At 45.1% G+C, this 21,359-nt stretch overlaps 1 protein-coding gene and 1 pseudogene across 1 annotated transcript in view; one reads left to right on the forward strand and one right to left on the reverse strand.

Annotated features, from left to right (window-relative positions):
• Positions 1-14,297: 14,297 nt before the first annotated feature.
• Positions 14,298-16,293, reverse strand: LOC117092775 (annotated as a pseudogene).
• Positions 16,294-19,980: 3,687 nt separating this feature from the next.
• The window catches only part of HIVEP3 (HIVEP zinc finger 3), a 529,998-nt gene continuing 528,619 nt past the window's right edge, over positions 19,981-21,359 (forward strand). Inside the window, exon 1 of the mRNA XM_033226865.1 lies at positions 19,981-20,154. The gene's annotated coding sequence lies outside the window, so the exon portion shown is untranslated. The remainder of the gene's footprint in view (positions 20,155-21,359) is intronic.

A 21,359-nucleotide genomic window follows, 5' to 3' on the forward strand; every position in this document is an offset into this window, starting at 1 on the left:
GAAATGGGTAGAGAAAGTGCACAATGCATTTGTCAATAAAAGTCAACCTGGGCCAGGTGCAGTGGCTCACGCCTGTAATCCTAGCACTCTGGGAGGCCGAGGTGGGCGGATCATGAGGTCAGGAGATGGAGACCATCCTGGCTAATATGGTGAAACCCCATCTCTACTAAAAATACAAAAAATTAGCTGGGCGTGGTGGCATGCACCTGTAGTTCCAGCTACTCGGGAGGCTGAGGCAGGAGAATTGCTTGAGCCAGGGAGGCGGAGGTTGCGGTGAGCTGAGATCACACCACTGCACTCCAGCCTTGGTTAAAGAGTGAGACTCTGTCTCAAAAAAATAAATAAATAAAAATAAAAATAAAAAATAAAAATAAATAAATAAATAAAAATAAAAGTCAGCCTGATATAGTGGCAAAGAGGCTTGGGAATTTCTGGGAATCACTCAGTCCTGGCTTTAAGTTCCAGTTCCACTGATTACTAGGTTTATGACTTTGGGCAGATTACACAACTTTTTAAGCTTCCTTCTTCTCATTTTAATGTGGTGATAATAATAGAAACTGATAGAACTGTTTGAGAATTAAATGATGTAATATGCATGAAATGCATACACACAGTGCCTGGCACACAGGAAGTGCCCAACAAATATTAGCCATTGTGGCCATTATGAGTAAATCATGTTTGTCAACTAGCTTTGATAAATAAAACAACCAAATCATGATGTCAAGACATTAATGGAAAGTTCATCTGAAAGAGTAATAGAAAAATAAACTCACTCTTTTACAGTATACATATATTATGAGTAGTCCAAACAATGAAAATCACATCAATCACAAAATCAAAGTGCAAAAATCGCTAGCATTCCTATACAACAACAACAGGCATGCAGACAGCCAAATCATGAATGAACTCCCATTCACAATTGCTGTGAAGAGAATAAAATGCCTAGGAATACAGCTAAAAAGGGAAGTGAAGGACCTCTTCAAGGAGAACTGTAAACCACTGCTCAAGGAAATCAGAGAGGGTGCAAACAAATAGAAAAATATTCCATGCTCATGAATAGGAAGAATCAATATCATGAAAGTGGTCATACTACCCAAAGTAATTTATCGATTCAATGCTATTCCCATTAAACTACCATTGACATTCTTCAAAGAATTAGAAAAAACTATTTTAAAATTCACATGGAACCAAAAAAGAGCCTGTATAGTCAAGACAATCCTAAGAAAAAAGAACAAAGCTGGAGATATCACATTACCTAAGTTCAAACTATACTGTAAGGCTACCGTAACCAAAACATCATGGTACTGGTACAAAAATAGACACATAGACCAATGGAACAGAATAGAGAACTCAGAAATAAGACCACACGCCTACAACCATCTGATCTTTGACAAATCTGACCGAAACAAGCAATGGGGAAAGGATTCCCTATTTAATAAATGGTGCTGGGAGAACTGGCTAGCCATACGCAGAAAATTGAAATCGGACTCCTTGCTTACATCTTATACAACAACCACTCAAGTTGAAGACTTAAATGTAAAACTGAAAACCATAAAAACCCTAGAAGAAAATCTAGGCAATACCATTCACGACATAGGCATGGGCAAAGATTTCATGATGAAAACACCAAAAGCAATTGTAACAAAAGCAAAAATTGACAAATGGGACCTAATTAAAGTAAAGAGCTTCTGCACAGCAAAATAAACTATCATTGGAGTGAACAGACAACCTACAGAATGGGAGAAAAAGTTTGCAATCTATCCATTTGACAAGGGTCTAATATCCAGATTCTACAAGGAACTTAAACAAATTTACAAGAATAAAACAAACAGCCCCATTAAAAAGTGGGCAAAGGACATGAACAGACACTTCTCAAAATAAAACATTCATGCAGTCATGATCATTGCAGAAATGCAAATTAACACCACGATGACATGCCATCTCACACCAGTCAGAATGGCGATTATTAAAATGTGAAGAAACAACAGATGCTGGGGAGGTTGCAGAGAAAAAGGAATGCTTTTACACTGTTGATGGAAGTGTAAATTAGTTCAACCAATGTGGAAGACAGTATGGTGATTTCTCAAAGATCTGGAACCAGAAATATCATTTGACCCAGCAATCCCATTACTGGGTATATGCCCAAAGGAATATAAATCATTCTGTTATAAAGATACATGCACACATATGTTCATTGCAGCACTATTAACAATAGCAAAGACATGGAATCAACCCAAATGCCCCTCATTGGTAGACTGGATAAAGAAAATATATGGTACATATACACCATGGAATACTATGCAGCCATGAAAAGAAATGAGATTATGTCCTTTGCAGCAACATGAATCGTGCTGGAAGCCATCATCCTCAGCAAATGAATGCAGGAACAGAAACCCAAACACTGCATGTTATCACTGTAAGTGCGAGCTGAACAATGAGAACACATGGACACAGGGAGGGGAGCAATACACACTGGGGCCTGTTGGGGGATGTGGTGGGGAGAGGGAGAGCATTAGGAAAAATAGCTAATGGATGCTGGGCTTAATACCTAGGTGATGGGATGATCTGTGCAGCAAACCACCATGGCAAACGTTGACCTATGTAACAAAATCTACACATTCTACCCTCCGGAAGTAGAAGTTGATGAAAAAAATAAAACTGAAAACCACATCAATCTCTATCACACGAACAACAGTGTTATATAAAACCACAGTCTTTTGAAGAAAATGTGATTCAATTGAGTTTTCTTGACTAGTAATTCTTTTTTTTTTTTTTTTTTTTTGAGATGGAGTCTTGCTCTGTTGCCCAAGCTGGAGTGCAGTGGCGCCATCTCGGCTCACTGCAAGCTCCGCCTCCCAGGTTCACGCCATTCTCCTGCCTCAGCCTCCGGAGTAGCTGGGACTATAGACGCCACCACAACGCCAGGCTAATTTTTTGTTTTTGGTAGAGACGGGGTTTCACTGTGTTAGCCAGGATGATCTTGATCTCCTGACCTCGTGATCTGCCCACCTCGGCCTCCCAAAGTGCTGGGATTACAGGCATGAGCCACTGGGCCCGGCCCTTGACTAGTAATTGTAATCAAATTTGTCCCAGCCTCCAGTGGCCAAAATATCATCTTCAAATTTTCAATAGCTGTGAATCAAAAATCTCTCCAGGAGGAAATATTAAGTTCCTCCTGGTTTTCATGTGGCTAATATATTATCATTTCAACATTATTGTACTCTTCTACTCTTATTAGTAGTTTCTGTTGATGAAGAGGTTTCTTTCTTCCTCCTGGAGTTTAAAAAATATCCCAGCAAACTAAAGGATGATCTCAGTCTGAGAAGAACAGTTCAACTATGTGATGATGCAATCCCTATAAATATTGTCCTGTTAGACAATGGCTCCGTGGCTTAAGTGGCCTAGTTTAACAATTAAAGCCAACCTGCTTGGTCCCTTGTGGTCATAAAACCAAGAACCTAGGGATTCAGTACAATCCCGGGGGACTCAACTTTAAAGGCACCTTATTTAACTTGCTTTTAAAAATAGTGCACCAAGTTTTCATGTGTTTTACCTGGCAGACGCACTGACTTGGGGGTTGGTCTTTCGCCTGGTTTGGCGTCAGTGCAACACCTTTTGTTGATGGATGGAGGGAGGAAGTATGCTAAAACGAGACAGTGATGCGTGTAGAAAAGCTTGTGTCTCATTCAAAGAATAATGAGACATCTAGAGGGGAAAGGAGAGGTCAGAAGCAGGGTTTCTGCTAAAGAGAAAAAGGGCTGTATTGCCAGGGCTGAATTCACATCATCTTTGGAACAAGTGTCAATGTTAGAACATATGACACTTCTTTCTTTGGGAGCTGAATAGGAGCCTAGACATGCTAGGTCTTTAAGGACACATTTAGAGGCTTCTGGGTTCACCTTCAACACCAGTCCCGGTTGCCAGTTCACTATTCCTTAGACCTTAAGGTGAACTCCACTGAAGAGCAGGCATATTTACATTGGAAGACTGTATGACTCTCCACTCTTTGCCCTAAAGTTTAGAGGGACTGTGCCAAGCACTGTGGCAAATAGGAGATTGGGGGGTTGTCAGCTTTCTGGTGTTGTTATTGCTAAGGAAGGACGTCAAGAGAAAATAGAGAAGGGAGGCAAGGACAGAACCTTGGAGCATTAGGAGAACTATATTCGTTTAGTTTGTAAGTGTGCAAACTGAATCTTTTATGATCTGACATTCCTGTCCCTAATTCCTCTGTTCAGACTCTTTCCTGTCTTTGGATTTCCTTCAGCCATTTCTAGAGGTCTACCTCAGATGGAAGTAATCTTTCTCAACGTGATATCTGCTCCTCTTTCGTGGTACTGATCAATCTGTACTTCTTGCTATAGTTATTTGCACACCATGTACTTATATGTTTGAAGATTTGTTTTGTGAGTTAGAAAACTCAGCTTCCTACCATTGTGGTCCAGATCCTCAGGGAGCATCCTGAAGATGATGGTGATGGTAACAGTGAGGAGGCAGATGATGAAGATGATGATGATAATGGCAGTACATCGGAGCACAGCAAGTATGTCTTTGCAAGCAGAGTATCCTTGGTTTGAACTTAACTCTGCCATTTGCTAATTGTAAGGCACTTAGCAAGTTCCTCAACTTAGCTGAGTAAAGTCATTTTGAGGATTAAATGAATTAACCTACATTAATATGTGCTGTATTCTAGAGCACACAATAATATGTGATCTAGAAATATTCAATTCTGTTTTCTTCTCTGCCTCTCCCTTACCCAGTCCATGATGGTTCCGAGTGTATAAAGAGCTTCCATCTTCAATGTAGTAGTCAGGAGTCTTTCCTTGATGGAAACCCAGCTTAAACAAATGAAATGATAGATCTTTTTATTCATGTAATTGCAAGAGCAAGGCTAGGCTTGATCCAGCATGGAAATGACATGATCAGAACCCAGTTTTTCTCTCTTCATTTCTTGACTGCTTTCTCTGTGATTTTTCAATTCTCAGGTGGGCTCTATTCCTCTCTAGCTGCTCCAGCCAAAGTCCTAGAATTTTATCCAACTGGTTTCGATTGGCCTGGCTTAGCTCACATGCCCATCCCTGAACCAACTGCTATGGCCTGGGGGAAATGATGGCCCGAGTGGCCAAGTTGGGGGTGTTATATTTTCTCTGAGCTGAGGGTGAGAGCAGCCCCATCCAATCCACATGTACCAAGAGAATTGAAGACTTGCTCCCCAAGGAAAATCAGGGGGCTGTGACCAGAAGAAGGTGATCCAGTGACAGGCAAAACTAACAGATGCCAATCATCTACATGACTGCAGTGAAGCTAAATGCACCTAGGGAAAGCTCTTCTTCTGCCTTGTGCAATTTCTAAACACTTTGAGGTGACATGTAGATGCCTATAGACCTCAGTGGTTTTGGACTTATTACTTTCCCAGTGCTATGGTGTTGGTTTGTTTTTGGAGAAGGAGGGAGGATCTAGTGAGCTAAGTGAAGTTTTGGGAATACGATGCTTCTCTCAGTGTCCTAAGGAAAAAGATGGCACACTCAAAGCATTGAGTATAAGGAATATTTACATGGATATGGGCAGGGTTAGTCGACAAGGGGTAGTGAAGCTCCGTGAATCTTGCTGGAGGCAGTGAGGAGCAGGAAGGGGATTACGAGTCCAGTGAGAGTTGGACCTGTAGAAGAGGGGCTCCTCAACTAGTCTGTGGCCTTGGAGGGGTACAGCTACTGCTTGAGCTACAGAAAGGCAGGGAGGGAGCAGGACAGTAAATAACCCAGCCTCCCTCTACTCCCATCCTCCATTTTCATGCTGGTGCCTCCTATTGGCTAAACCAGTCAGAAGCTGTAGGGCAAGGGAGGCCAAGTGATACAGTGCACAGAGACAGGCAGAGAAGGGCAGAGAACCAAGAACAGCCAGCAAGGTCCTACTGTTCTGCAAGGTTTGTTGTCTGGGAGGAAAGTGTAGTGTGTTAGATACTTGGCTCATGATCAGTGGAGATGGGGGAAGGGGGTGTTTAGTCAGCGTCTAGCTAAATTCTGATTTATTCTCTTTGCTTTTGGAAATGTAATAATCTCTCCATCAAAGCTCCATCTATCTGCCAAAATAATGCATGTCCTTTTGTACAAATGAAAGAATTACTGCTATTATGCAAACACTGAAAAGGGTAACACATTTGCATGCAGAGGGGAAAAAAGAAAAATCCTATTTGGAATAAAATTAAGTATACCAATGTGGCAACAAGATACATGAGTATCCATTTAACACTTGGATGGGAGCAGGACTAACTTTCATTGCCAACCCCAATGAAATAATGGAAGCCAAAAAGAAAATACTCTGAAAATAGAGGCCTGGATAGAATAAATGGGAATTGGGAATTTCTGGCCATTTTAACACTCCCCCCTCAACAGAAACAAAAGATTAAAATAAAGGTTTTCACAAATACTAACCATGAATATTAATGTTCTGTAGCTGATGCCTGAACCAAGTTCTTCATTAAAAAGGCCTTTCGGCAGAGAAATGTTAGCATGCAGGATTTGGAACTGGTGTGAGGCTGTGTGGAGAATATGCTTTGCATCTGAAACCAGAAGGAAGGCAGATGCATTAGATTCAGAACTTGTCAGATGTTGATGATATTGTTTGATCATTGGGAAATAAGAGCTTAGAAAAGAAGGCAAAGGAATCACTTATTCTGGAGAAGAGAAAGTTGAAGTGTCACCCGAGGGGATATTCAGTTCATGAAAGGCTTCCCTGTACTCCACGTCCCGCGTGTTATATTGACACTGCTGGTTTGCTTGTCTGTGTCTCAACCAGAATGAGAGTGGACAGGAGGCAGGGACTATGTCTATCAATACCTTATTCTCCTCTGTAGCTCCTGTGCTTAGCACAGAGTAGGCACCTAAGGAATGTTGAATTGAGAATGCACCATAGAATTTTAGAGCCCACAGTAGCCTCGGAAATCACCAATTTCAATGATTCTAAACTAATAGATGTGCTTGGGTTGGGGATTTGGGCAGTTGTGGTTGGGGGGAGAATAAGGAAAATGAGATGTATCTGGGAGGGATTTTTTTGAAATGCACCACTCCCAAACCCACCTGCCACTCTAGCCCTGACAACATATATGGTCCATCAAGACCCAACGAAAGTGAACATTGCATTTTGGAAAGATTCACTGGTAACCCCCTCCCCAACCATGCGGAGAACCACTGCCCAATACTTACCCACCAACTACCGCACAATCCTTCCTGCTTCCAGGGTTCAGCTCAGTGCCTGGTGCAAAACAGGTGCCACCAGCAGTTGCTGAGTGAATGACTGTCACAAGAGAGATGTTTAGAAGAAGTAGTAATAATTTACCCAAGGCCACACACAGCCAGGTTATAAAGGATTATCATATGTGCAAAACTCTTAGAGAACAATGGCATTTAGTAAATGCCATCCAAGTGTGAGCTGTCACTAGAATTATTATTGCAGAGGAACTGCTGACCAACTTTTTTCAACACCTGCCTCTCCATTCCTAAAATCAGGGAAAAACTGAATGCATTCATTTGTGAATGAGGACATTGGTCAGGACTTTCTGTTTATAGGTGTCCTTAAATAGTGGGACCAGCCCTCAGAGGAAGCTTGGGATTCCCTTGCTCCATCCTCTGCTGAAGTATTAAAATGTGATGGGCGCTCATCTTTCAAGGTTGATTAAGATTAGATGCAGCGGCCGGGGGCGGTGGCTCAAGCCTGTAATCCCAGCACTTTGGGAAGCCGAGACGGGCAGATCACAAGGTCAGGAGATCGAGGCCACCCTGGCTAACCCGGTGAAACCCCGTCTCTACTAAAAAATACAAAAAACTGGCCGGGCGAGGTGGCGGGGGCCTGTAGTCCCAGCTACTCGGGAGGCTGAGGCAGGAGAATGGCGTGAAACTGGGAGGCGGAGCTTGCAGTGAGCTGAAGTGAGCTGAGATCCTGCCGCTGCACTCCAGCCTGGGCGACAGAGCAAGACTCTGTCTCAAAAAAAAAAAGATTAGATGCAGCTTTCGTGGAGGCAAAAAGTGGACTAGAGCTAAAAGCTTCCTAGGACCAGGAATCACACCATCACACCACAACTCTATAATCTTCATTTGGAAACTGCATTACTACTATTGAATGCACTGAAATGGATGAAAGAAACCACAGCTCTATCTCATTATCTCTTGGTCTGTAGAACTGATCGTAATTACAGTTTATTTATTTGATGATAGATATAGTTTTGGTAGTATAGTGTGTCATTAAAAGCATGGATTCTGTGAGTGTACTAAATACCACTGAATTGTATGATTTATGATGGCTAAAATGGTGAATTTATGTTATATAGATTTACATACACACACACACACACACACACGCATAAAGCAGCTGGATTCTAGAGCCAGATAGTTTGAGTTTGAATACTGGTTCTGTTACCTACAGGCTGTGTGACTTTGGGCAAGTTTCCCAACCTCTCTGTGCTTCTGTGTCTTCATCTGTAAATGGGATAATAATAGCACTTACTTTCTGAGGTTGCTGTAAGGATTGAATGAGCTCATATATGCAGTACTCCTGGAGCTGTGGCATGTAGCAAATGCAATCCAAGCATGAGCTCTCGTTAGTATTAACATTGCAGATGACATTCCCACAGAGAGATGAGGCTGTTGTTAACTTTTGTTGCTTGTCTACAATGATATGCATTATTTAATAGATGAAGTACAGATTGACAACTGAAGTTATCTTAGTTGTATGATATTGAGTCAGACTGTGCCTGTTTGTGAGAGAGAATAGTTTGTTTTCCTAGGCATCGTGTTAATATAAATGATTTCTTTTGCATTCCTGAATCACAGAATCTCAAACACTAGAAAAGGTCTCACAGCTTATCTCAGCCTGAATAGAGAAGAAACTGACTTGCCCAAGGTTACACAACTAGCTGTGGCCTGGTCTTCTAATTGCTAGAGCACTGCTCTGTCTGCTCATCACCATAGCTACAATAACTCAGTGAATGGAAATGCATTTTGTTTTCACATCTGTAATCTTTAAAGTGAAATACACACACACACACACACAAACACACACACACACACACAAATCAAGGTGCAGACAGTATTTCAATTTTGCAAGGAGTCATAGGCATTTAATTGGAATGTACCATGTTTTCTGTTTTGAAGGGAGATGGTTAAGACTGCATTAATGTAACAGGGTTCCTAGTTAAAAGTAACAGAAACAAGCTCAGGCTAACTTGAACAGTCAAGGAATTTATTGGAAGGATATTGGATAGCTTGAGAATTGAAATGGGGTAGGTGAACTATGCTCAGAAAATAACCACAACAAGAGGTCAGGGAGTGGCTGCCAAAGCCAAGGTCACCCCTCAGAATTGGTCTGGTAAGGATGCTGCCAGGCACAGCTGCCCCTGAACATGCAATGCCAAAGCCCCAGATCTTGCACAACACAGCAGCCAGTGGACTCTCATCTTTGGTGGCGCAGCTGTTCTGTGTACTTTCACCTGCTCTCATCTGTGCCTTTGCATCACTCGTCATGATTCCAAGTCCCAGAAGGAGTATCTGGTTAGCTGGGCTGGGTTAACTGGTCTGAGACCAAGTGTGGTTGGCCAGTGGGGGTGTGGGACAGGGCACAGAGAGAAGGTTCCTACCTATAACCAAGGTTTACAAAGGAGGACTCCTCCCATTTGGATTCTCCCCACATAGGAAGGTATTAGAATGCTGAGTAATTGAAAAAAGAAATTAACAAAAAAACCCAAAAAATCCATGTCAATCAGGAAAACCTAGAAATGATGCCTAGACCAGCAGCTTGCCTTTTGCCCTCTCTGGAGTCGGCATCCTCTACTCTGCCTGTTCTCCCCCTACTCCCTTCCATCCCCATCACCCCCCATGCAGGAGGAAACAGATGTTCCAAGCAGGACTACAAGGTCAAACGATTCTTTTACAGCTCTGTTAACTTCAGTCACTGCCAGAGTCACCCCTATAACCCTTGAGCATCTTCCTACTCAATTAGAATAAAATCCAACCACTTTACTGTTTTTTTATTGTGATAAATTTGCATAACATAAAATTCACCATTTTGGTCATTTTAGAGGAAACAATTCAGTGGCATTTAGTACACTTACAAGGTTGTGTGACCATCACCACTGCTTTATTTCAGAACATTCTTACTGTTCCCCAAATGAAACCCCCTACCTATTAAGCAGTCACCCTCCATTCCTGCCATTCCTTAGACCCTGGAAATTGTGACTCTGCATCCTGTCTCTATGGATTTGCCAATTCTGGAAATTTCATAGAAATGAAGTGATATAATATATAGCTGCCTTCCTGGAATACCTACTCCTCCCCCTGCTCCGGGCCCTCCACGGCCTCATCTCAGCGTAGGATGGGAAACCAGCAACAGTTACTCAACCCTTCCCTGAGGATATCTCAGAAAGCAGAGGGAACCGCAGAAGAGAGAGGAATCTGAAAAACCATTGGAAAGACACTAAGAATCCCCTGGGAGCTGTCCACCATAGAGGGAGGACACTGAGGAAGAACAGCACTTGGAATCAATGTATGAGGTGGTTTTCCGAGGCACAGGGCTGCCCAGCAGGGACTCTGCAGCAAACCAGCATATTTAAGCCCAGATTATAAGACCAGAGGCCCTCCCCTCTCTCCATCCTCCACCCCAATCCACACTCCTGGCAACTTAACCAGAAAAAGCATAAGTTAGGGCTATGCTAACAGCCAAGATGGCTGTCTTAACTAGGGCAATGTTAAAATAATGTAACCAGGAGATGGTAAAGTAGAATAGCTTAAATTAGATAGGGATGCATTTCTCTCATACATAACAATTACAAAATGAGTGTTTTAGACTGGTGCTCCACATTGTCATCCAGGGACAAAGATTGACTGCAGAGCTGTTATCTTCAACACAGGGCTTCTAAGCTGTCTGTAGTGAGGGTTCAGTAGGCCAACTGGGATATGACGCCTTGCAAAGCTTGAGCTCACCTGTAGGATTAGTATATACTTTAAACCAGCAGTCAGTATCTGGTCCTGTCTCCTTCATAACATGAACTGTGGGGTAGGAAACACGGGGAAGCATTAGGAGTGACCCTTGTAACTATCACAGCTAATACTCCACTTAATAGAACTTTTGCTTTCCATCTCCATGATCTTGAGCCTGAATATTCCTAAGGGAGGAATGTTCCCACCAAGGAATTGGAAGCTGAGCCTGTCTTTGGCCATTTTGGAACTCACACCATTGAACCAACAGGAAGAGGAGGGATCACTATATTGGGTACCAAGAAGAAAGCGGGTTGCTGCCATGCAATAGGGCTGGGAAGACTATATTTTAAACTCAGGGGATTTCTGGGGTCACTTACCAGGACTTCCATGGACTTCCATGTCCAATAATGAAGGTCAGTGGGAAACTGACCACCCACTGCAGAGAGGAGTAGTAAGGGCTCAGCTATTTGGGGATGAAGGTTTGGATCTCAGACCTTCTCAAGATAAGGTGATAAGTGTTTAGTAGAGGATAAAGTGATCACAGAATAAAAGGAAGCAGTGATTATTTGCTCCGGCCTCATGAAAGACTACAGAAGGGGAGACCATAGCAACCATACTTATTTTTTATGCCAATTACCTCATCCTCCCCTTGCCTTCTCCATACTATTTTACGTGAGGAGTGCTGATGGTAGCCAAGCTCAAAATTTAGGGTCCAGGTGAGAGTACACTTGAAATGATGTCACCAGTAATAATACAGTGGCTGATAACTTGTGTCTCCTTGTGTTTGGGATGGGGTTCTCATTTAAATGAAGGGAAAAAAGGGGACCTGGGTGGAAAATGGGGTGTTGTGATTTGATTATTCTTTGTTCATGCTGCCATATCTGTTATCTACATCTGTCTTAGTTCTTTCCCCAGGCTGATCCCTATAGACTATCATCCGGACTCTCTTGCTAGTGGGTTTTCTGTCTGAGTTAGTGGATGATACGTACTTGCAACTTGCAGGGTATTAGAGAATGGGAGGGAAGATAGGTCAAGGCAGTTTCTCCCATGGTCCTAGCCTTGAAGCCTCCCCTCTGGTAGAAGCCAGATCTTTGTCTGACTGCAGCTCCTGAGGGAGCCCCTCCCCCATGGTTCCCACTCTCCTGTTCACTCTACTTGTCTCTTCATTATTAGGGGTGGTAATGGTTCTCTGCTGCTGTTGGTATCTAGATGCCTCATCAGCTCTGCCCACACTTCTCTAAGTCCTCCCTTGATTGAGATCTCGTTAAGTGGGGTGAGCTGTTTCCTGCTGGACCTGACTGATGTAGTGTCCTTTTCCTCCCCAAACTCCTGAGCTCCTCAAGAATGGGACTATTGTCCCAGTCATCTCTATATGCAAAGGTTATCTGGTCATAACATGTGAAATGATTCAATCACAACAGTGCTGAAGGTCTTTTCCCATGAATCTTGCAAAGCCAGAGGAGAGAACAAAGTTAACTAGCAGCATGCTAGTTAATTTCTTTATTTCTAACTATTTCTGGAAAAACAACCAGGATTCTTTCCATATTAACTCTTCCCTGAGGTCCCAGTAGCTTCGGGTATGGCCCCAGTGTTCCAACACAGTATCTATCGGGGACCTAGATAATGCTTTTTCAAATTAGGACATTGATTAAATTGCATTTCCAAATGCATTATTTTTAAAAGGCTATGTATCCAGGAAGCCAGGTATGTGAAAACTTTCACACATAATTGCAAGTGCAGTGTATAAAACAATTTGCTTAAACCTTCAGGCTTCTAAGGTGCTTAATGCCTTTTATTAAGTGACTCTGCTCCACTAAATAACCATCCCTGGACTTCTTCCTTTAGGACGTGTTGCTACAGATAAACTAATCTGTGCTTTGGAGTTGCCTAATATATCACCACTTCCAACTGATTGAAAGTGGTCAGGGCTGGGAATGTAAACATGAGGGCATGATGCCAAGTTAAATCTATAATCCAGGGGTCAGATCTGGGGAGGGAGAGAAGGCAGAGGAGAGTGATCTGGGAAGACTTATGTCAAAGAGTTTGGGTAGAAGAGGTCAGAATCTGAACAAGGGGTCCAAGGCCAACAAGGGGCATCAGCAAGAATGATGAAAGAAAGTAAGCAGGGCCACTTTGTAAGGTTCCTTTCCAGATTACTATCCTCCGCCCCTAACTATTCTCAGAGTATAGGAATAAGTGGCTGAAGTATAGAGGGCTAGCAGGGGAGGTGGAGATCAGGGTAACTCCTAGTACAGGCCAAAGATGAAGGATTTCTGTTTGCATTTCTAGTCTTATCTTTCTTTTGTTGGGTTAAACTGGACAGTCCTACTATCCTTAGTGCTTACTGGTAAAAGACAATATATTTAAATTTTCATGAGTATATTTACCCTTCAGAAAGACTCATAGGATGTGAGAACTGGCAGAATTCTTTTTTTTTTTTTTACATTTTTACTAGAATTTTATTTAGCCTCATTATTAGAACACAAGGGAGATCACAGATTTGATGTATGAAACTATTTTTAAATTCACACTTAAATACATTACGATTAAAATGAATTATCTTGAACCACCCAGTCATTTTGCTGTCTTTTGCTGAGTAGATAATCTGTGCCAGTCATTGTGAAAAAGTCTTCATTTTAAGAAAAAAGTTTAGTTAACAAAAAATTTAACAAGTTTAACTTAGCAAAATACACTCAAAAGGAAATCACAGTACAAAGAAAGTTTTAAGTCAAGGCCTCACCAATTCCTCCAGTATTAGTATTGTGTCTCAATTTTCAAAACTCACTTTTAAAAAGCTTCAACTTAACCTAAAGGATCTTAAATGAAAATATAAATTAGAATGAACAAACATGAGAAACATTTCTTTGAATCTGGGAGCTGGTGCCTTTGAGTTTTCCAAAAAAGCATATCTCCCCAATGTGTTCACTGTGATGTGGTGTAAAAGGTCCATGTGTAACATACTGAAAGTCGGATAACTTCTCTCTGAAGTATACTAACAAAATGTTAATTGAGAAAAGCTGACAATAGTTTTAGTTTACTCAATAACACATGCTAGAAGAAAATTTTGCATGAGAAAACACTGAAGAGGTATATATATAGAGAGAGAGACAGGGTCTCACTCTGTTGCCCAGGCTGGAGTGCAGTGGTGCATCTTGGTTCACTGCAACCTCCCTCTCCTGGGTTCAAGTGATTCTTGTGCCTCAGCCTCCCGAGTAGCTGGGATTACAGGAGCCTGCCACCTCATCTGGCTAATTTTTGTATTTTTAGTACAGAGGGGGTTTCACCATGCTGGCCAGGCTGGTTGTGAATTCCTGGCCTCAAGTGATCCACCCGCCTCGGCCTCCCGAAGTGCCGGGATTACAGGCCTGACCCACTGCGCCTGGCCTAAAGAGGTAATTTTTAAATCCAGATTTCACAAACTCATAGTGCAAAATGGGTCCCACAACTTCCTCCATTATGACTGGTCTTCACTGCTTGTTGGCGGCCTGTGAGAATTTGATTGAAATAACTCAAATGCTGCTAACAAAACAAGTCCTATTCACCCATGCTGTTCTGCCCGCTGTGGCCAGTCCCATCACAGCCGCTCACTGACTGGCTCTCCAGACAACTGTAGGCGGTCACGCCCATGCCTCGCATCCCCTGACTGCTGTAGGCCCCGTTGCTGGCCCTTGTTGTCAAATTCAGGAATAGTTCTATGTATCTGTGCCGCATGCCGGCCTTGTCTCTGGACGTAGCTGCTACTGCTTCTTCCTGAGTAGCAAACTCAACATCTGCTTTGCCCGTCACTTTTCCATCTGGGCCCATCTCTATGTGGACTCTCGCCGGGTTGAGAGGAGAGAAGAGGTTGTAAATGTCTCTCTTGGTCGCTTTGTATGGCAGCCCCTCATTCAGAGGCAGTGGTGGTGGTGCTCTGCCCTGTGACCTCACTGTCGCTGTATTTGTGGTCACACATTCCGGAGAGACAGTAGCTGAGGTTCCCCCACTCGATGCACCTCGGCGGTGCAGAGGCCGCCGTGCTCCTCGTGGCTCCGGATCCTGCGCCTGCTTGCTTCACGATGCCAGGGTAGTTACCGGCGGCCCCGGGCTGGTCACAGGGGTCCGGGGCTGCACGGATATGAGCCTCAGGGGGACCTGAGTCCGACCTAACTTCCTCCTGGCCGCTCTTGAACACCTCCATGTCCCTGTGCCTTGTCCTCTCCTTGGGCGTTCCAAGAGCCTTCTCAGCTAACTCCTGCAAGGCCAACTCCTGCGATTTCCAACCCTGAGAAGAACTGAACGATTTCTTCTTTGTGCATCCAGACGCGAGTGCTCGAAGTTCGTGCGGGAAGCCCTAGTTGGTGCTGCCGGCACTGTTGGGACTGCGGTGTTTCCTTCAACACCCGACCCACCTGGGTTCTGTGGGACTTGAACACCGCAATGCGCCAGTGTCCCATGCTTTCTTGGTCTTTTTCCAGGGCCATTTTTACATCATCTCCTGATCCAAGTTCAACAAAAGCCTCACCACTCTGCCCACCCCTCTCTGGTGTGGATGAAATTCGCCTGCATCCCAGTTGGGCATGGTGCAGTTGGAGAGGACGTCCTGCGCATCCTCAACAGAGCAGGGCCAGGGCGGGCCACGGAGCCTGACCACAAAGCCTTCCCCTCCCTCAGGGCTCAGCAGCATGGACTCTTGATGGGGTGGATGTCAGGTGAGTGGGGTGTGGCTTTTTTTGTGGCACGGAGTTGGGCAGAACTGGTTTCTGTTGCTATCAAGCAAGCGTGGCTGGCAGCCAAGGGCCCCCAGATTCCACCGAAGCGCGACCACACAGAGGGCTCCAGGGAATGTCCAGGTGCCTCTTTTTGTTCTCAACCTGCATCAGAAGTCCACGTGGACTGGGGCGGATGCCTTCCGTGAGGTCTGAAGGCCCCGGCTTGATGCGCGTGTTTGGCTGAAAGCAGCGAACCCAGGCCCTTGGACCAGGTGACCACGTTCCCACAGCCTCCTCCCAGCACTCCAGCAGCCTCAGAGGTTATCCGTATTACTTTTATGTATGAAAAATGGAGGCCCAGAGAGATTGTTACTGTTAGAACTAGTTATGGTATAGACAGAAAACGAAATTCCAACAATAAAGGGAATTGATTGGTTCACATAACTGAAGCATGTAGAGGTCTATCAGCTTCAGGTGTTGTTTGAACCAGTTGTTCACTGCCCAGCAGTATAACCAACATTCTGTTTCTTTTCCCATTCTGCTTTCCTCAGTATTCTTTCACTGCCTGGCAATCTCATCTCTATCCTAGTGGTCACACATGGCTGCATTATCATTGATCTATCATTAATCTATCATTGATAGGATCTACAACAGGCAGAGGAATCTTTTCTTTGCCAGAAGCCCTTTGCAAGTGTGTTTCAAATCCCTTTGCTCTGATTGGGTTTCATGACTGCCCTTGAACTAACTTCTGTAGCCAGGCGGATAGGCTAGAAACAATGGCTTTAAGACAATCAGGCCCAACTCCTGGAGTCTGGGGTCAGGTGAACAACCATAATATCATATAGGTTAGAATGGAGAAAAAGTGGTTTCCCAAATTTTTGGGGGGGTTCCAATAGTGGGAGAATAAAGAAATGGATACTGAGAAGACCGACAGCAGGTGTCCAAGGGCAATGTCTTGTCCAAGGTCAAGCCGCTGGTCATGGCTAAGCTGTGACTGAAATCCAGCTCTCCTCACTCAACGTTTGCAGATGGATGGTTATATAATTCCATTTAAGGTACATGTTTCACAAAAGCCATCCAAACAGAACCATGGATTTTCTTGCTTACATTCTGTTTATTCTTCAACTATGATTAAAAATATGTACTAAAACACACTTTGCCATTTAGTCACAGTGGTGAAGACAATTGTCTGAGTTAACTAATTTTGTATCTTATTAAAGCATGAAGGATTTCAGGAGAAATTAAGATTTTAGAGAATGAGAGCTATCATTTAAATAAGTGTCCTTCAGTCTTACTAGGGTCTTGGCAGTGTTCTGGAATGTTTTTCAGAAGAGGAATAAATTTTTTTGATAACCTATATGAGATGCCTCCAGCCTGGATTTTCATCTCTGTGATCAAAAGATTTGTTAATGTCCTATATTGAGATCCCTTTCTCTTACTCAGGAATTATGGAGGCAGAGAAACAGAAAAGAAGGCACAGCCCTCGAGGAACTCCATGTTTGGTGGGAGAGGCAGATAACAAAGCAGGTAGGTGAAATACCATGACAGTGAGTGAGTGGGTGGGAAAATCAAGTGCCTTGAGAACACAGAGGAAGGCAGAATGTTGGGATCAGGGAAGAGCCAGGGAAGGCTTTCTCAAGTGAGCTGGATGGGAGCACAGAGGGGTTCTACAGAGGGAGCTCATGAGTATTTAGGCATGAAACCTCATAGATTATGTGAAACCCCAAATAATTCAGAAGGGCAGAGATGTAAGGGCAAGGTAAGGAGTAGGGCGAGAAGGTGCAGACAGGGATCCTGGAACACAGTAATGGAGGGTCTTGGGGCTTGTATTATGGAGCTTGGTGTCTTTCCGGTAGGTGATGGAATGCTTCTAATGAATTTTCAGTAAAGACATGGTTTGCGTCTTGGACACATTTCTATATCAGATTCTTTGGTTGAAGATAATTCTAATTAAGTTCCTACAGGGGGGTGCATTGGAGATATATGGGATCCTTCAGAAAACCCAATAAAAATCTGAAGAACCCAGGCTCTTAAGGAATTTCCCAGGACCTATATAGCAGGAATCAACTGCAAGTCCCCTTGGTCAGGAAGTATCAGGGCCAACTGCCCCTAGCGTTATTCCACCTAGGATTCAAATTCCAAATGAAAGATGTCATAGTGCTCCAGCTTGGGGGCACACCTGGCCAGGTAAAGTCATCATCTTCACTGGCAGTCCCCCTAAGTCCGTATCTCATGGAGTGAGTTCCTGAAGGAAAATCAGCGTGATGTTACCCTAAGAAAGAGCTACGCTGGCTGAAGTAATGGGTGTCCACTTCAACAGCTGTGTGGAAACCGGATCCGAAGGGCACTAAAGACGAAGGGAATTAAAAGTCAAAAGACAGTGGAGCTATGGACCAGGGCTGTGGTAGTATTGTGGGATTTATGAACATTTATGAGATAAAAATTGGTGATTGATTTTGGCAGAAGGAAGAGGGCAGAATCAAGGATTATTCCCAGGTCCTAGAATGTGGTAGTAGATGTTACTACTGGAGAGAAGATAGAGGATGGGGAAGGGGAGATGACAAATTGCTTATGACATGCCAAGTTTGAGAACTCTGTGGGACATCAGGTGGAGGCTAGAATTTGAAGCATAGTAACTGAACTGAACTCATAGGTATGGACGATGTAACTTAGGAAGGATTCTGAAAGGAGCCACAGAAAAGATCAAAATAAGTTTTGAGCTTTGAAAAGATTAAAATAGATTCGCCAAGAAAATAAGATCAAAAGACAAAGAATAGAAGGAGGAGGGGAACCAGAAATGTGCGGGGTCATAGAAAGCCACAGGATAAAATTTCAAGGAGAGAGCAGATTTGAGCTCTGGTGCAGGCAGAAGCCACATTGTAGGGAGCTAATGTATAAGTGGGAGTGAAAACGTGTGGGCTACCCTTGCAAGAATCTTGGATGAGAAGGGCTGGTTAACTGCATGGTAACTTGGAGGGCATACAGTGTCAAGAGAGGTTTTTGTTTGTTTGTTTTGTTTTTAATTATTTGGTCATTTGGATTTTTGGTTTAAATTATCATTCACATACCATAAAATTCACCCTTTTAAAGTATACAATTCTGTGGGGTTTTTTTTTGTTATATTCACAAAGTTGTACAGTCATCATCATGGTGGTACATGTACCACCACAAAGTGGTACATCACCACTGTCTAATTCCTTAACATTTTAATCACCCCCCAAAGAGGCTTTGTACTCATTAAGCGGTCACTCCTCATTCCCCCCTCCTCCCAGTCCCTGGCAACCATTAGTCTACTGTCTCTATGGATTTGCCTATTTTGGACATTTCATATAAATAGAATCATACACTATGTGGGTTTTTGTGACTGATTTCTTTCATTGAGCACTACAGTATTTTTAAGGTTCATCCATGTTGTAACATGTAACAGAATTTCATTATTTTTTTATGGCAGAATACTATTCCATCGTATGGATGGACCATAATTTGCTTATCCATTTGTCAATCGATGGACATTCAGTTGTTTCCTTTTTTGACCTTCTGAAAACGCTGCTATGAACATTTGTGTACAAGTTTTACTATAGACATGTTTCCAGTTCTCTTGAGTGGAACTGATTTTTGTTGGGCGAGACCTGATACTCTTTACAAGCGGAGGGTAGGGAGCTGGTGCGGCGGGAGAGGTGGGAGAGCCAGGGGATGGGGAGGAGGAGGGAGGGCTGGAGCAGAAGAGGCCACTTTCTTCAGCATCACTCACTTTCTGTTTGGCACAGCCCTAATGCGGGCTAATCTCACTTAACATCTTCTAGACCCTCTGCAAACACCTAGACCCTCTGCAAACACCTCATACTTGCTGACCAGGGAGCGAACCCAGCGCTTGAATAAAGCACCCCTAGACCCGGCAGAGCCAGGAATCGGTTGACTGGCTCGTTTTCTGATGCAGATCACAGTTTTGGGGTCTCCTCTGGTTAGAGCCTGGCCCATTCGAGTTTGGTTTTCTCCTGGAAGTTCATTCACAGGTGAATAAGGTCAATTCACCGTGGAGTCTGCATCTGAATCCTTGTTCCTTAGGTCATCCTGGCGTCCCAGCTGCCCAGGATGAAAAAACGATACCCGGGTACCGGGGGCTGGGGACCAGGAACGCCCGCGCTCAGCGTAACCGCTACCCTCCCCCGCCACCGCGCAAGCGCCGCTTCCCTGCCAAGGAAGGGGCAGGGAGTGGGCGGGGCGGGCACCTTTGGGGCCAATTGGAAGCGAACATCCCCGCCCTCCGAGCCGTTGGACCGAGTTTGACCCCGGCGGTGGGCGGAGGAGGTGGGGCGAGCCGCGCAGCCAGGAAGGGGGCGGGGCCCGGGGCCTGGAGGCGGGGCCTGGGGCTGTCAGTCCCGCGCCCGCCGCCGCGCCGCGGCTCCTCGCATGCCGTGGCCCGGGTGGCTGCAACGCTGCCGCCCGCCGCCCGCCACCCTGGCACCCCGAGCCGCCTCCCGCCGCCCCGGCCCGGCGCGCAGGTAAGGCTGGCCGCCGCTGCCGAGCCATCGCGCGCCCTTCCTCGGGCTCGGTCCGCCGCGCTGGCGCCCTCTCCGGGCCGTGTCAGCGCCGCAGCTCCCCACTGCGCCCGGGGGCGGTCCCGGGGGGCGGGACGAGAGCCCTCCCCATCCCCCCGCACGCCTCCGGGCGCCGGCCCCCCACAGCTGGGGTCCCCTGTCCGGCCTCCGCAGCTCCAGCGCGAGGAGCTGTCCTGAGCCCCCTTCCCTGGCCGATTACACAACCTCCGGCCCTAGCGCGGGGGCCCCTCCTCAGCCCTGGCCCCACACCTGTCCCCGCGACGCGCTCCCAGGCAAGAGGGCAGAGACCCGGCGCGACCGCGGGGGCCAGGAAAGTTTCACTTTGTGGTCAGGGTTTGTTGACGTCCGAGAGATGCGGGGAGACAGAGGCTGAGCGGCGAGGATGCGCCTCGCCCGCCGCGTTCCCTGTGCCCGGGGTGGCCCTGGTCCAGGTTTCCCTTTCAGAAGTCCTGCCGGCAGCCCGGCTCTGGGCCGGGAGGCTGCTGCTGCAGGGCGCCCGGGTCTCTCGTCTCTACGTTAGCGAGCTCTGGATTGCAGCAGTCTGGGGACGGCTCAGTCTCTCGCGCTTGCCCCCTTTCTTAATTTAACATTGACATTTAGACCAGTTGGGCGAATTTACTTAGCCTTTTCCTGACTGTATTGGTGAGTTGCTTTCCCATCCCTAATTAGTTAATTAACAAGGTGGGAAAGCTAAATAGATCCTGGAACGAAATGCCTTCAGTCTGGCAACTCTTTAAAAACCTCTGAGAGCTCTGGGCTCTGGGTGCGTGGAGAGATGCTTTTGGCCAAGGTGAGAGAGCGATTCCACGTCTTCTGGTTGCTCGAGGAGGCTTTGGTAATAATGGCACGGCTTTCTCTGCCTCCCGCTGATTGTGCCGTTTATTGAGGGTCTTCAGTCTGTGGTGGGTTATTTGGTTTTCTTCACTCAAGAAAGGAGGAATCAGAAGTGTTGCTGATGAAGCAGTTAAGGAAAACACTGAGGTTCAAGTAAGTTTGGATACTTGTCTGCTTTACCAGGTTACCTTCGTGTTCAGAAAACCTTGGCTCTTCCCATTCTCTCCCCATCTTCCCAGTAGGGCTGTGTCCAGCTGTGTTGGCATTACTGGTTCCTCATTTAGTCTGAAGACCTCTTGCTACTTGAGTGTACA

This window comes from Trachypithecus francoisi, unplaced genomic scaffold, assembly GCF_009764315.1.
Source record: "Trachypithecus francoisi isolate TF-2019V2 unplaced genomic scaffold, Tfra_2.0 Lachesis_group12, whole genome shotgun sequence".
Lineage (NCBI taxonomy): Eukaryota > Metazoa > Chordata > Mammalia > Primates > Cercopithecidae > Trachypithecus > Trachypithecus francoisi.